Source organism: Eptatretus burgeri, chromosome 2, assembly GCF_056783735.1.
Source record: "Eptatretus burgeri isolate ZD-2024b chromosome 2, Ebu_testis_v1, whole genome shotgun sequence".
Taxonomy (NCBI): domain Eukaryota; kingdom Metazoa; phylum Chordata; class Myxini; order Myxiniformes; family Myxinidae; genus Eptatretus; species Eptatretus burgeri.
Window position 1 is genome coordinate 56,424,125 of NC_140962.1, and position 16,923 is coordinate 56,441,047.

General features: G+C 40.7%; 1 long non-coding RNA gene across 1 annotated transcript; it reads right to left on the minus strand.

The window, feature by feature from the left end:
- Positions 1 to 4,060: 4,060 nt before the first annotated feature.
- LOC147032092 (uncharacterized) lies at positions 4,061 to 16,460 on the minus strand. Its single transcript, XR_015055029.1, has 3 exons — positions 16,152 to 16,460; positions 15,911 to 15,942; positions 4,061 to 5,545 (listed from the first exon to the last, which is right to left on the minus strand). It is a non-coding gene; the product is annotated as an uncharacterized LOC147032092 (long non-coding RNA).
- Between the last annotated feature and the right edge of the window lie 463 nt (positions 16,461 to 16,923).

The window sequence follows — 16,923 nt, forward strand, 5'->3', positions numbered from 1 at the left end:
GACTTGCACAAGGCTGCAATGGGCTACAGGACAATAGGCAAGCAGCTTGGTGAGAAGGAAACAACGGTTGGTGCAATTATTAGATAATGGAAGAAGTTCAAGATAACAGTCAATCTCCCTCGGTCTGGGGCTCCATGCAAGATCTCACCTCGTGGAGCCTCAATGATCATGAGAAAGGTGAGGGATCAGCCCAGAACTACACGGCAGGACCTGGTCAATGACCTGAAGAGAGCTGGGACCACAGTATCAAAGAAAACCATAAGTAACACACTACGCCGTCATGAATTAAAATCCTGCAGTGAACGCAAGGTCCCTCTGCTCAAGCCAGAACATGTCCAGGCCCGTCTGAAGTTTGCCAATGACCATCTGGATGATCCAGAGGAGGAATGGAAGCAGGTAATTTGGTCTGATGAGACCAAAATAGAGCTTTTTGGTTGAAACTCCACTCACAGTGTTTGGAGGAAGAAGAAGGATGAGTACAACCCCAAGAACACCATCCCAACCGTGAAGCATGGAGGTGGAAACATCATTCTTTGGGGATGCTTTTCTGCAAAGGGGACAGAACGACTGCACCGTATTGAGGGGAGGATGGATGGGGCCATGTATCGCGAGATCTTGGCCAACAACCTCCTTCCCTCAACAAGAGCATTGAAGATGGGGCGTGGCTAGGTCTTCCAGCATGACAACGACCTGAAACACACAGCCAGGGCAACTAAGGAGTGGCTCCGTAAGAAGCATCTCAAGGTCCTGGAGTGGCCAAGCCAGTCTCCAGTCCTGAACTCAAAAGAAAATCTTTGGAGGGAGCTGAAAGTCTGTGTTGCCCAGCGACAGCCCCGAAACCTGAAGGATCTGGAGAAGATCTGTATGGAGGAGTGGGCCAAAATCCCTGCTGCAGTCTGTGCAAACCTGGTTAAGAACTACAGGAAAAGTCTGATCTCTGTAATTGCAAACAAAGGTTTCTGTACCAAATATTAAGTTCTGTTTTTCTGATGTATCAAATACATATTTCATGCAATAAAATGCAAATTAATTATTTAAAATCATACAATGTGATTTTCATGATTTTTGTTTTAGATTCCGTTTTTCACAGTTGAAGTGTACCTATGATAAAATAACAGACCTCTTCGTGCTTTGTAAGTGGGAAAACCTGCAAAATCGGCAGTGTATCAAATACTTGTTCTCCCCACTGTACATATACGCAATTGCAGCCCAATCATTTTGCACTACAAATCTTTTTCATCTGGAAATATCAGAAATAATTTGGGTAATTCATGTGGCTGCAGATATGCCACTTCTTATCCAATCGAAAATAACTACTTCTTTCATCAACATTGGATTGGGATCCTGCTGGAGAAATTGCATCATATAAATGCAAACTATTAAAATTGAGAAAGTTTGGAAATGTGCACCCTAAGAAGGTGTAGTGAACAGAAAGGAGCAAATTCAGAATCTGAAAAGGGTGTTTTATTGTCTTTGGCATCATCAGCTTTAAGCTGAATGTGAGGTATGACATGGAATGTATTATAAGCTGATTTAATTATTTACATTTTTTATAAAACATGGAATTATGAATTAAACGAGATGAGATAGGTCATATATTAAGATGCACTCTGTTTATTTTTGAAATATTTAATTTATTTATTCACTGGTAGCGTTACCCAACGCTGCTCGGGTGGGGTACTGAGAAGTGGGGTACTGAGAAGTGGGAGAAGCAGGAGAGCCGGCAAGGCTGAGAATGGGGGGCAGGAGAACCGACGGGGTGATGGTGGGGAGGGGGACTGTGTGGGGGCAAGAGAGCCAGAACACCAGTGGGTAAAGTGGTCTTCGAGGGTCTTGGGGTCTTAAGGTTCTTTCACATCATTGGGCATTAAGGGTCTTTGAGGTCTTAAAGGGTCTTTGGGGTCTTATAGTTCTTAAGGGTCTTTGAAGTCATCAGGGTTTTTGGGGTCTTAGAAGTCTTCAAGAGTCTTCAGGATCTTAACCATCTTTGGGGTCCAAAGTGTCTTGTATTTGGGGAAATTCAATGTCTTAAGGGTCTTATGGGTCTTCGGGATCTTATATCCTATGCGTGTAGAAAGTCTTCCATCAAGCATGTAAAAAGTCTTCTCTCAAGCATGTATTATAATCTCTAAAGCATGTAAAAAAAAAAAGGTCTTATGTTTCTTTGTGGTCTTTTCAAGGCTGAGGTTGTGAATGAAAATACATTTAGACCAACCCCTGGGTCGGACTTGATCTGTGTGTGAAATTTGGTGGTTGTCGGCCCAGCGGTCTTTCCAAAAAACGAGAACAGACAAACAGACAGACATCCGATGAATCTTATTTATTAGATTAGAATGCAATGCCGTGGTAAAAGGACATATTAAGCTGCTTTTTATACCTTAACATGGCATGCGTTTAAAACATTGGAATTCTAACGGATTTTTTTTAATAGTCGAGTCTTAAAAGGTCTATAGGATCTAGAGTCAGGGATCTTTTGGGTCCTCCGGGACTTTTAGGTCTTCTGGGTCCTCAGGGACTTTTGGTTCCTTGAGAGCTTTTGGATACTTCTTTTTGGGACCTCAGTAACTTTTGGGACTTTTGGGTCCAAGGGAACTTTTGGATCATCGAGAACTTTTGGGGTCCTCAGGAACTTTTGGGGACTTTTGGGTCCTCAAGGACTTTTGGGGACTTTTAGGTCTTCGGGAACTTTTTGGGACTTTTGGGTCCTCGGGGACTTTTTTGGACATTTGGGTCCTCGGTGACTTTTTTGGACATTTGGGTGGTGGATGAAAATACCCTTAGGACAATCACCAGATCAGACTTGGACTGTGTGCCAAATTTGGTGGTTGCCGGTTCAGCGGTCCTTGCAAAATACGTGAACAGACAGACAGACATCCAATGAATTTTAATTATTAGATGAATAATGTAGTGAAAAAGTTATCAGAGATAAATATTACATTTGTAGATTACAAGCAGTCTGAGAATTTGTGCGTTCAGGTGATTATGTCATACTTCTTTCATATGTAGCACATAATTGCAGGTGGCATCATTTGCTGGGAGTGCAGCGGTGCTGCTGCAGTGCCACATTCCTTTGATCCGACCCTGTCAGTGCCCTCTGTAGGTTATGGCAGGAATTTGTAATTTTTTCTGGGTGCTGGTGACAGCTCACGGATTCATTGCGAAGGACATCGTGGGATCTTTAACATCTACCAACTAATGCCAGCAGATGAGACGCCCAGTTTAACATCCATCTGAGGGATGACACATCCATTGATACCTCACCCTGCATGTGAAATACCAGGGTGACAGTTTATTTATAGCTGGGTCGGGATTCTAACCCGGGCTAGACAGCTGAGAGGCGAGTGCACATACGTCGAGCGAGTCGAGGCTATCCTTCCTGCCGATAATGTCATAAAACGTCTATTTCAGTTTTGCTTTATAATGGGTACATTGAGTTTCAGCAACAAAGGAACATTGTGCACCCCATGACATTGTAATTTAGTCGTTCCAAGTAATGTATAGCATCAGTCATTCATTATCTGTGGGCTGTATGCCACGAGAAACAAGCGTTCCTTCAGAAGTTCCTTCTTGGTTTGCTTTTTTGACGTGATTTTTAATATCCTGAATAAGGTGCATCTGAATGTGTGAATTTATTTGCACGCACACAATTGTGTTTGTGCCACTGCCAAGCATTTTTCAACAGCACATCATCTGGCTTTGTTCTCAACTTCAAGACTTTTTCCTTCTGAATATATTATATATATATATATATATATATATATATATATATATATATATATATATATATATATATATATATATGTCATTGAACATTATCTCGTAATTAATACAGGAGGAAGGTTATAAACAAAGCCACAACTGCAGTCAAAACCCAGCCCAGCCCAGCAAAGTCAAAGCCCAGCAAGGTTTTGACGAGACGGCCAGGATAGCTTTCTGGTAGGATGGATGAATCTGAATTCTCTAGTGTGGGTTTGATCCCCGAAAGAATATAGGAACTGGATGGCCTTCACCCTCAATGACGTCACATCGTGTTTATTGTGGTAAAAACTGCAATATAGACTTTTATACATATTAGAAATTTAATGTTCGATCAACTTTTTAATCCAATGAGGAAATATGTAATCTATTATTATCATTACACTACAAAATAACTTTTGAAAACCATATGATTATTTTCCCAAGAACTTAGAAATTGACATGCAACTTTTAACACCAACAACAACAACAAAAAAAACATTTGTGAGCTTTGGAAGAGAGGCAACCAAATCACACATATTTTTCTGTACTTTTCATTCACAACCATATTCACAGATCATCTGGCTGGTTGTCAGCAATCACTGAGCACCATTGATATCTCTGTCCTTGAAAACAGGTCTAATATCCACCATGTTGAAAGAAATGGGCCTTGCCTGTATCTCAGAATTCCTTGCAGGAAAACAAGCCAATGTGTCAATATGTCAATATGTGAAGGGGGCATACAAACTGTCTTTATGAAGGCAGAGCATTCCATATTGTGCTTTCAGAGGAGTGGTGAGGGGGGCCTAATAAGCCGGTCCCATCTGCTAGCACTCACTAATGGACAATAAGAACCATGTGATATCGTTTGGAAAAGTAAGCCATTGCACAAGTTCCAAATGTTAATTCCAAATTTCAATCTCCTTGCCAGTGGTGTGACTTCTTCCTTGTCTTCAGCATGTTTCTCCTTTTAGATCATGGTTGGTGATTTTCTCCTCATGGCAGTTATCCAATGCATGTCCAAGCACTAATCTAATGTATATAGCTTTGAAGCTGCTGCAGTCTAACACCTCTCTTATGGATACCTTGCGGTAAGTCTTAAATAAATTATCATGGATTATTTATTGGTATACATAATTTTTTTCACTTTTCATTTTACTTTAAAAGCTACTGATTTGTATGATTTGTTTATTTGCAAAAAAAATTTCGAATTTAAACTTACAGTTTAGCACAATAGGATTTCAAAAGATTATCTTTGAACAAGCCACACACACACAATATTTTGAGAAATGTCATGGTATTAAAAAAAACGAAATCATTGTATGCATCTATACAATTATGAAGAAAACATACCTTCTTATGAATTATATGTTTTTATACAAAAAAAATTGACAAATGTTAGCATGTCTTGACTATTCTGAGTGTTTCATTTCAAGAACTTTTTGAATGCCCATATAACTTGACTTTTCATTTATTGAAGACAATTATATCTACTTTGCTAGAAAAGGAAAATCGCTATTGCATGGTTACACCTTAAAATCCGATGGAGCTGTGATTCTAGTTTACACTGTGAATTTATATTACACCATTACAGTAAAGAGGCTGCTGAAAATGGAATGAACTATGTCAACAATTGCAGATGCAGGTACGAGCGTGCCACTCTCTGTTTGCTTGTTTGCCTTTCTCTTCCACAGGGAAAACACCCTCCAAATCCTGCAGAGTATCACTCATAGAGTTTGTTTATATTGGCACCCAATGCGGCTGGTTTGGCCAATATAAGTGGTCTTCACAAGTGGAGACAGATACCTTGCTGTGCCAAAAAATAAACAAAGTTATTGCAATGTTCCACACTGTCTGAATCCTTCTTTATTCTATGAGAATTATTACAACAATCCATTACATTATTTCAAAAAAATCCTGTTAAAGATGTAAACATTGGCTGAAAAAGTTAACAGAAATTTTATCCGACTCTTTTGTACATCCAGAAAGGTTTGATCAAGCTCAATTGTGCATGATAACCAAAATGCTTACCAGCCAGCAAATGATCTTTATCTCTGTTTATTAAATTTGGAATCAGCATCTCTCCACTTAATATCCACTCTTTCTGCATTTCCCCTCAGCACACCCCTCAAAGCTACATGCCCCCCCATTTATGCATCCCTCCTGATCCCAGTCTCTCATGCTACATGTCACCCCTTTACACCTCTCTCGTGACCCCACACATCTCAATTTGGGACCCCCTCACCCACCCCATCAAAGCTTCCCCCCCTCACTCCACCCAACCAAACCTTCCCCCTCAAACACAGATCCCCTCAAAGCCTGCACCTCACCTGCCACATCAAAGCCTCCCCTCCATCCTTCACCTGCCCAACGTCTCCTCCCCGTCCCTAATTGTGCTGACTTCAAACAACTGAGAACTACACTTCATCATGACAATTAGCTCAATCCATGCCGCTACTGATAAACCAGACATCTGTTTAACAGAATCCTTCCTCTCACAGGACGTCCCAACTCCTTCGGTTATTGTCTCCTACAATTTCAGAGGCCTGAACCCCGTCCCGGTAGCAGAGTTGCCCTTAAGATCAATAACTGAATTCCTCACTGCCTTAAGAATGATCTTGCACCTCCCAACCCCCAGGAATACTTTTGGCAGCGACTTCCCTTCCTCTCCACCTCCGGTTTGTCTGTGTGTGGTAAAGTCCTCCAAATCGTGGTGACTTCATCTACCTCTCTCTCAGAAAACATGGACCAACTTTTAACCATTCATCCAAACTCTCTCTTCCTCATGGGTGGCAATTGCAATTATCATCATGCAACTTGGCTGGGTGTTGGTACCTCTCTCATCAGCCATGGCAATTTTGCAAAGGACTTCTGTGACTCCATCAGATGAACTCAATCTGTAACCTGTCAACCTGGATTTCTCAGAATGGCAAATCCTCCCTTCTGGTCTTGGTCATGACAAACTTCTCTGCAAATGTATCCTGCTCTTCCTCTGCTCCAATTGATTCATCTGATCATATTCTTGTGAAAGTCAACATCTTTCTAGCTATTCTCAGAGAGCCACCACAATGCCGGCGAGTCTGGCATTTCACTGAAGCAGATTGGCAGGAACTGGAGGCAGCCATCTCTGTTCAGGACTGGTATTCCATATCTACTGTCCCTGATCATAACTCAGCCTGGGAATTCTTCCACAGAAACTCTCTCTTGTGCACAGATCCATCCCATCTAATCTTCAGTTATCCTACCATTCTTCCCACCAATGGTACTGTTGTGGCAACAATCAACCCTGGAATACTTTTCAAAACTAGGGCAGGAAATGAATTAAAAAGAAGAAGAATCACACGAGAGCAGAGCTTAGCGCATGGTGAGCTCTAATGAGTACAGTGCTGCTCGAGTATTTTGGCTCCCTTTGGCTCCGTTCTTCCTATCCTTTGTACGCTATGTTCGCCCTTGCAACTATCAGCGAGTTCCTAGATTTTATTTGGGGAATCACTCTCGTTGAGCAGATGATTATTTATGTTTCGTAAGTCTTGGAATAGACTTGTTTTACGAGGAACATCGGCACGTTCATCTCGGCTGCTTTCGCCATTACGCCTGGCACTTCGTTTCCACTCTGGTCGAGCAGACAAATGTTACCACTTCATGGGCCTGGGTATTTACCCGGTTACGAGGAACATCGGCCACGTCCATCTTGGTGGCTTTCGCCATTACCTCCAGCACTACATTGCTGAGCATAATGGAGACTCAGAGACTGCCAGCATTCACCTAACCACTGTATGATCACACATGAGTGGAAATTGGCACACTACATGCACACGCACGCACGCACGCACACACACTGAATCCTGTGGTGAGGCAGTTGCTCTGAAACAACTTGCTTTGTTTCTCTTCCTGGAAAGCAAACCCAATCTAAGACAATCTCAGATCATTCCAAAAGCCCACAACAAATGTTTCAGGAGACAAGAAAACAACATCTGTCAAATCTCAAGATTGAGCTTTCAAACTTGTCTTCATCGTCTAAAACTTGGTAGTGCCTAGTCATGTCCATCTCCAGAGTATGTTTCCCCCCCCCCATCCCTTCCCTCCTCAAAAGGCACCACAAGCCGACTTTGCTCGTGAGAAAGCCGAATGCCTCAATTTTCTGTTTGCTTACAAAACTTGTATCCCAAACCCCTCACTTTCTGTACCCATCCTGCCCAGTTCCTCACAACTGTTCCTGTATGCTGTGTCTTTTGTACCTGAGAAGGTATAGAAGTTTCTGGCACCCTAAACTCTGACTCTGTAACTGGACAGGACGGCATCAGCTTACATATCCCAAAAACCTCCTTTGCTGCTCTTGCACACCCTCTTTCTGCTCTTTTCACCCTATCATTTGCCTTCAGTCACCTGATATCTCCTCAGAAATAAACCAACATCACTGCATTACATAAAAAGATGTAAAAAGCAATCCCCTTCACTACAGACCTATGATCTTACATCCAATCATCAGCAAGGTCATGAAATCTAAACTTTTCTCCAACGGCCTCGTTTCAGATCACCAATTAAGATTCACACCAGGTCTCTCATCCATGTTGCTCCTTCTCTACCAAAAATGGAGGAAGGCCCTCAATGTCAAACATAAGATCAATGAGGATGTCTCTTGAGACAAATCTCAAGCTTTCAATACAGTCTGGTATACTGCCTTGTTCCAAAACATTTTCAAAGATGACTTCCAAAGCCAGTGGGCATTCTGCCTTATACAAAGTTTTTCCTTTGCAGACCTGAACTCCTATCCACCTACAAGGCCTTAATCCACAGCTTGATGGAGCACTGCTCTTCCCTCGGGACTGGCTTCCCTACCTCACACCTTGCTCAGATTGATGCCATGGGATCCAAGGAATCTCCAGATCATTGGAATCTCCCACGATGAAGCTGAGTCTATTGGCCAATATCACTTCTCCATCGCAGACAAGTCAGTGGTCTGTCTTCCACCACCTCCTTTCTGGTTTTGCATCTTCTGCTCTTCCCATGCTTTTTCCCCCCCAATGTATCTGCTGGGGACATGTGGTCCACCACCAACCCCATTCTTGTGAAACTCCCAAAATCCAGAATTACTGCTCATCTCCACTCATTTGTTCCTCTTTTTCTCACCTGGGGAACCAACTTACAAATTCTCTTCAATGTCATTCCTACCTCCAGGTCTTCAAGACAACTATTCAACATCATCTCAGATCATCCCCAATCCAAAACCATGATCTTCTCTACACCCCCAAGCCCCACCTCCTTCCAAATTTCCAGTTTTTCCTTTCTGAGAGTTTGCTTCTGTATCCATCTTTGTCCACCCCATGCATCCACCCCACCCCTCTGCACACCCATTATTTGTCCCAGTCTCCCTATATTGTGTCCTTTGACCCAACTGTAGGTGTTTTCCCATTCTCTATATTGTTCTTTTTGTTATGTTGCGTCCTGATCCATTCAGTTTTCTAGCTCTTTCACCACCCTCGACTCTGTGTACAAAAAAAGGCAACAAAACAATGTATTAATTTTTAAAAAAAAATTGAGCAGCGATCATATTTTAACTCATACAATTAATTGTTCGAACATTTACAGAAAAGCTGAAGTTTAGAATGAGTGAAGAACTTTGTCAGCAGACTCTGCTCATGGAAATAGTAATTGTGAAAACTCGATGGTGAAAGTCAATTAAAGCGTAAATGATTGCCCTCTGATGTTTAGGCACTAACATTAATAAGAAGGGAGACCCACACTTTTAACAGAGCTTTGGGGCATTTGTAATAAATCGATGAAGATTTCTAGGTTAGATCCAATCCTAGACAGTTTCTGAAGGTGCAAGGAACTTGGAACCTGTGGCCAGAGTGCCAGTGTTAACTCGTCTCCGCTTCACAAAAGACAGTGGGATATTTAAACGTTCACCAATGCCCCCAGTTTAAGCAGACGGGTCCACCAGCTTAACGACGTTCCAATAGATGGTGAACACATTGATGCATCGCCCCGCATGAGAAACACCATCGTGACCGTTTATATCTGGGTCGATATTCAAACAAAGGCGAGTGCAAATATCTCTCAGCTATCTTGGCAGCCCATTTACAATACAGGGGCAATTAAAAGCGATGAAAATGCGAGCTCATTATAACACCCTTTTTCATTTTAGTGATGCTAATCAGACATCTTCCAACACTTTCCTTTTGACATCTTCAAAATATTTGCATAAATGTTTTCCAGTTGGACTGTGCCAGGTAAATAAGATATCTATGCAGCACAAAATGTATTTTCTCCAGAAATACTAATGACACCACACTTCAAAATGGCTTTTCCTGAGGGCAATTTGACCCTTCCAAAATCTGCTTATTAGCAAATTATAAAGCCCACCATTAATAAGAGTGAAGCTAGCACCACTCCCAGGACAGTCAGAGATCCTGTAGTGAACATTGCAACCACATACAAATATAATCCATGTGTTTGCCAATTCGCTCCCAGGGTCTGGGAAATTGCCTTTGATAGATCGAGAGTGACACGATCAGGTTTTGCATTTTCAGGGCACCTGGCTCTTCAGGCAGGTTCATTTTTACATTGATTATAAGGGAAACAGCCACTTGACAGCCATATTCTTGTAATGGTGAGCCTCGGAAAAAAAGAAAAGAAACAAATTACCTTCCAACTGCAAAAACAATTCCCTCAAGCTGTACCAAACAGCAAAAACCTGGAAGTAAGTCAATTATATCATCATTATAAGAGTTACGGCTGCAACATTATGAATGTCATAATATAACCCTATCATAAGCAATATGATGTCAGTTGTCACAGATCAAATGTCATTAAGTTTCATATTTATCACTACTGTAGGCCTGTAATACTGAAAGCTTCTGATTTATCCCCTGCCAATAAAGGCAACAGACAAACATTTCCTTCCCTAATCACACTGCAAACTATGTTGCCTTTATCAGATAAACTTTTAAGGTCACCTATTCTAAGTTCATTAAATTAAGGCTACATGAAATATTTGGTTGTGTAATCTTCAGTCTCAAGTCACATCAAACAATATTACTTTTGTCCATTTAATCAATGGCTGACAGGTGAGCTCAAAGATCGCTCGCGAACCAACTGGAACGTGCAAGCAGAGGTGGTGTTAGTCATTTAGGGGGCACCATTCAAAATGCAAATCCATATATATACATATATAAATATATATACATATATATATATATATATATATATATATATATATATATATATATATATATATATATATATATATATATATATATATATATATATATATATATTGGGGAGAACAAGTATTTGATACACTGCCAATTTTGCAAGTTTTCCGACTTACAAAGCATGTAGAGGTCTGTAATTTTTATCATAGGTACACTTCAACTGTGAAAGACGGAACGTAAAACAAAAATCCTGAAAATCACATTGTATGATTTTTAAATAATTAATTTGCATTTTATTGCATGAAATAAGTGTTTGATACATCAGAAAAACAGAACTTAATATTTGGTACAGAAATCTTTGTTTGCAATTACAGAGATCAGACGTTTCCTGTAGTTCTTAACCAGGTTTGCACAGACTGCAGCAGGGATTTTGGCCCACTCTTCCATACAGATCTTCTCCAGATCCTTCAGGTTTCGGGGCTGTCGCTGGGCAACACAGACTTTCAGCTCCTTCCAATGATTTTCTCTTGGTTTCAGGTCTGGAGACTGGCTTGGCCACTCCAGGACCTTAAGATTCTTCTTACGGAGCCACTCTAGTCGCCCTGGCTGTGTGTTTCGGGTCGTTGTCATGCTGGAAGACCCAGCCACGCCCCATCTTCAATGCTCTTGTTGAGGGAAGGAGGTTGTTGGCCAAGACCTCGCGATACATGGCCCCATCCATCCTCCCCTCAATACGGTGCAGTCGTCCTGTCCCCTTTTCAGAAAAGCATCCCCAAAGAATGATGTTTCCACCTCCATGCTTCACGGTTGGGATGGTGTTCTTGGGTTGTACTCATCCTTCTTCTTCCTCCAAACACTGCGAGTGGAGTTTCAACCAAAAAGCTCTATTTTGGTCTTATCAGACCACATGACCTTCTCCCATTCCTCCTCTGGATCATCCAGACGGGCCTGGACATGCGCCGAGGGACCTTGCGTGTGCTGCAGGATTTTAATCAATGACAGCGTAGTGTGTTACTTATGGTTTTCTTTGATACTGTGGTCCCAGCTCTCTTCAGGTCATTGACCAGGTCCTGCCGTGTAGTTCTGGGCTGATCCCTCACCTTTCTCATGATCATTGAGGCTCCATGAGGTGAGATCTTGCATGGAGCCCCAGACAGAGGGAGATTGACTGTTATCTTGAACTTCTTCCATTTTCTAATTATTGCGCCAACAGTTGTTGCCTTCTCACCAAGCTGCTTGCCTATTGTCCTGTAGCCCATCCCAGCCTTGTGCAAGTCTATAATTTTGTCCCTGATGTCCTTAGACAGCTCTCTGGTCTTGCCCATTGTGGAGAGGTTGGAGTCTGATTGATTGAGTGTGGACAGCTGTCTTTTATGCAGATAACGAGTTCAAACAGGTGCAGTTCATACAGGTAATGAGTGGAGAATGGGAGGGCTTCTAAAAGACAAAACTAACAGGTCTGTGAGAGCCGGAATTCTTACTGGTTGGAAGGTGATCAAATACTTATTTCATGCAATAAAATGAAAATTATTTAAAAATCATACAATGTGATTTTCAGGATTTTTGTTTTAGATTCAGTCTTTCACAGTTGAAGTGTACCTATGATAAAAAAAAATTACAGACCGCTACGTGCTTTGTAAGTGGAAAAACCTGCAAAATCGGCAGTGTATCAAATACTTGTTCTCCGCACTGTATGTGTATGTATATATATATATATATATATATATATATATATATATATATATATATATATATATATATATATATATATATATATATATATATATATATATATATATATATATATATATATATATATATATATATATATATATATATATATATATATATATATATATATATATATATATATGCAGGTTGGCCTGAAAGTCACTTTACCCCCTTCCCAGTGAAGCATTGTTCTTGAACTCTTTTAATGTACAGGTTTTATTGTACAGTACAATAATTAATTTGTCATTGTATCTGTATGTGTTCTGTCATTCTTCTGAGTCAATGTTTCCGCATACCATAGCGGGGCGAGGGGGCGAGGGCAGAGGGGAAAGGAGGAAGGGAAGTGCAAGAAATTTATCAGGGGTAAAGTAACTTTCGGGCTACGCTGTATATACACACACACACACACACACACACACACACACACACACACACACACACACACACACACACACACACACACACACACAGACACACACACACACACACACCTGCGAGTCCTGGCAATCTGTCATCACACAAAAATATGCAATTTGGTGCAAGACTGTCTGATGTCGATGTATTCGGTCGTTACTTATGCAATCTCAACCAAATTAACTTGCAAAGGGGATTATGGGTCATAAGGCAAAGGTTGCAGTGACTTAATTTGCCCACTTCACCAGGAGTTCCAAAGCAGGAACAATTGTCTGGGTGGCAGATGGATGGTTGTTCTGTGCGGTTTAGACATAATCCGCAGCGATGCTCACCATCAGTCATGAGGTGTGTCTGATTATATATATATATATATATATATATATATATATATATATATATATATATATATATATTTGTGTATTTAAATAATTGTATAATAAAGAAATAAATCATAATATGTATACATACATACAATTATTTATATTACATATATATATATATATATATATATATATATATATATATATATATATATATATATATATGTATATATATATATATATGCACAATAATATATTATACAATACAATTATTTCAAATATTTGCTTAACTGTACAAGCTTCATGTCCTTTTTGAAAATTCAGCCAGAAAGCCTGAGGTTGAATTTGAATTATGAAAGTACTGCATTGCAAATGGAATGTAATTCATGCCCAAGTCATATTGTCACATTTTAGAACTCCAGCTCCTGTTTAATGTAACTGGTATACAACTTTTCCATAACATTAACAAAGGCATGATAGGAGTAAAATATATCTGAAATAACCGAAAAAAATGCCAATGAAACACAAAATACATTTTAAGCTGTGAAAAGGCATGGTAGTAACTCAAGCATCTTCACCAACGAAATGGTGTATAAGTTTCCCCTAATGGTGATTTGAATTTTTAATTTGTGAACATGAAACAAAATATAAATGTGCATTCTAGAAGGTACTCCCAGGCTTTCGTAAGTTATGATGTTAGGATTATGATTTGTTAGTTTGCATTTCAATGAGCAGCATTTCAATGCGAAATTACAGGTTGGAATCAAATAAAGATTCTGCAGCCATTAAGTGCACCTACTATTCCTGCTACTCCCAGTAAAAAATTATTTGGAAACGTTTTTGAAACATTTTTTATTTTTCAGTGACCTAAGAATGATGGAGATGGCAGGCAGGAAAGTCCAGAGATAATTTGAATGTCGTCCGAGGTATGAACAGTTATCCTGGTATACCCATCCATCAGAAGAAAGATAAGCTGGAGGACTCATCTGCAAGCACTGGGGGTTTGTGCACGTTCAACTTTCCAATGTGTCTTTTTTTTTTAAGCGAGTCATAGCCAATACCCTGGCCGAATCCAAAATGTCTGTGGTGACACACTGCAAGGAAGACAATGGCAAACATCCCAGTATAACTTTTGCCAAGGGACCTCATTGGCAGCAACTACTCAATGTAATGGCACAATGGTGATAAGAATGATAATAACTTATGGAAGAGCTTGCATGCACTTACAGGGGTGCAAATTAACATTTTTTATCCACCGGCCAGCAGGGCCGGTGACTAGAAAAAGTTACCGGCCCAGCAGAATTTCTACCGGCCCAATAAAATAAAGACAAAAGTCACAAATTTGATATCAAACACTTTTAATATACTCACATGAGTGAGTTTGATGAGTGAGGTTGGTTGGATGAGTGAGGTTGGTTGGATGAGTGAGGTTGGTTGGATGAGTGAGGTTGGTTGGATGAGGTTGGTTGGATGAGTGAATTTGATGAGTGAGGTTGGTTGGATGAGTGAGGTTGGTTGGATGAGTGAGGTTGGTTGGATGAGTGAGGTTGGTTGGATGAGTGAGGTTGGTTGGATGAGTGAGTTTGATGGATGAGGTTGGTTGGATGAATGAGTTTAATGGAGGAGGTTTGCAGAATGAGTGAGTTTGATGGAGGAGGTTGGGTGGATGAGTGAGTTGGATGGATGGATGAGTAAGTTTGATGATTGGGGTGGGGGTGGGGGGATGATGTAGGGAGGAGGTTGTGGGTGATTGGGGGGGACCTTTTTGTGTGGGTGATGGGGCAGGGGTGTTGTGAGTAGTGTTGGGGGGGGATTTTTGTAGGTGATGGGGTGGTTGTGGGGGTGGTTGTGGCTGATGGATGATGGGGGGTTGTGGGTGATGGATGATGGGGTACGGGGGGGGGGGTTAGGTGATGGACAATGGTGAGGGTACTACTCGTCCAACCAACATCATATATAAACTCACTCATCCACCTAACCTCACCCATCAAACTCACTCACTCATCTAACTCACTCATTCACCCACCTCACCCATCAAACTCACTCATTCACCGAAGCTCACCCATTCACCCAAATTCACTCATTTAACCAACCTGGGCATAGTGTTGGGCAGCGATAACCAAAAAGTTAACTTCGATAACGATAATCCGATAACCCCAATTTTTAAGTCCGACAACAATAATTATAGTACAAAGTTATGGGAAGTTAACGATAATCCGATAACAATAACTACTTTTTAACAAGGATTCAAAAAAACAAGGAAAAACCTTCAAAACCCATAGAAAAGGCTTATTTATGCTAAACCTAAGAATAAAATAAGCATTTTGCGTCTTCTTAGAGTCCATGAGTCGTCACACACACACACACACACACACACACACACACACACACACACACACACACACACACACACACACACACACACACACACACACACACACACACACACACAGCACGTTTAACCGGACGGAGTCCAACATGCACTGGGGGGTTAACGGGACGGGTCAAGGACACAATGTGAATCCAACAAACAAATTAATGTCCATTTCTTACCGAAAGAGCAGCGGGAATAGGTCCGCGGACCGCTGCGCACACAAACAGGAAGGCAACGTTAATACAAACATGAGAGGCACGACCTTACAAACACACCGAGAACAGTTACAAACATGGCGCGACGGTATCTCCACGCCTCAACACTCATGTCCGATTGTCGGTCGCTCTGCCAAAGGTTAGACCGTCCTTGTGTTTGAATTAACCGATCTGTACGTTTCCCAACCTTGACCGAACCCATTACCTGCAGAGCCGAGCAACCACATGGCTGAGGAAGTCGCCATTGCAAGGCTTCTTCTTCTTCTTCTTCTTCTTCTGCTTCTCCTTTTCCTTCTTCTTCTTCTTCTTCTTCTCTTCCACCTCTTCTTCTTCTATTTTTCTTCACGCGGCGGCCTGATTCAGCATTATCTTGTAAAACAAGTAATCTATAATCATGGACATTTTTCTCCAAATTGATAATTAGTTCCGGCAAAATGCGACCCGGAAACGATTAAAATGTTATCGGACTAAAAATTAACCGACATTATCAGACTAAAGAAATCGAGTTATCGGAAGTTAACTGGTCCGATAACGATAAATGGAAGTTAACTTCCGATAATAATCCGATAAAAAAGTAAACTTCGATAACACAATGTAACAAAGATTTTGTTTGAGTGAATTTTTTGGTTGTTTGTCTTTTATTAGGTCGTAAGAATTAAGAAAAATTCATATCTTTCATGTCGCTAATCGTTATTAAGGAAATGACATATATTTTTTGAAAAATAACAAAAAATTGCATATTTACATGAGAAAATTGCAGAAAAATGTCTTTGAACATAAATGAAACTATACAACAGCGTTGAAACATACAGGGATATGCTAATCAGAAGTAAAATATTGCATACTACATATTCGATAAGACTGTTTATTGAAAACACACAGATTTTCTGCTCTTTCTTCGGTGAAGAGGCTGGGTTTCTCGGACCAAACCCCAGACGTAGTCGCCCATCATACGTTCATTATACTGGCCCTGGTAG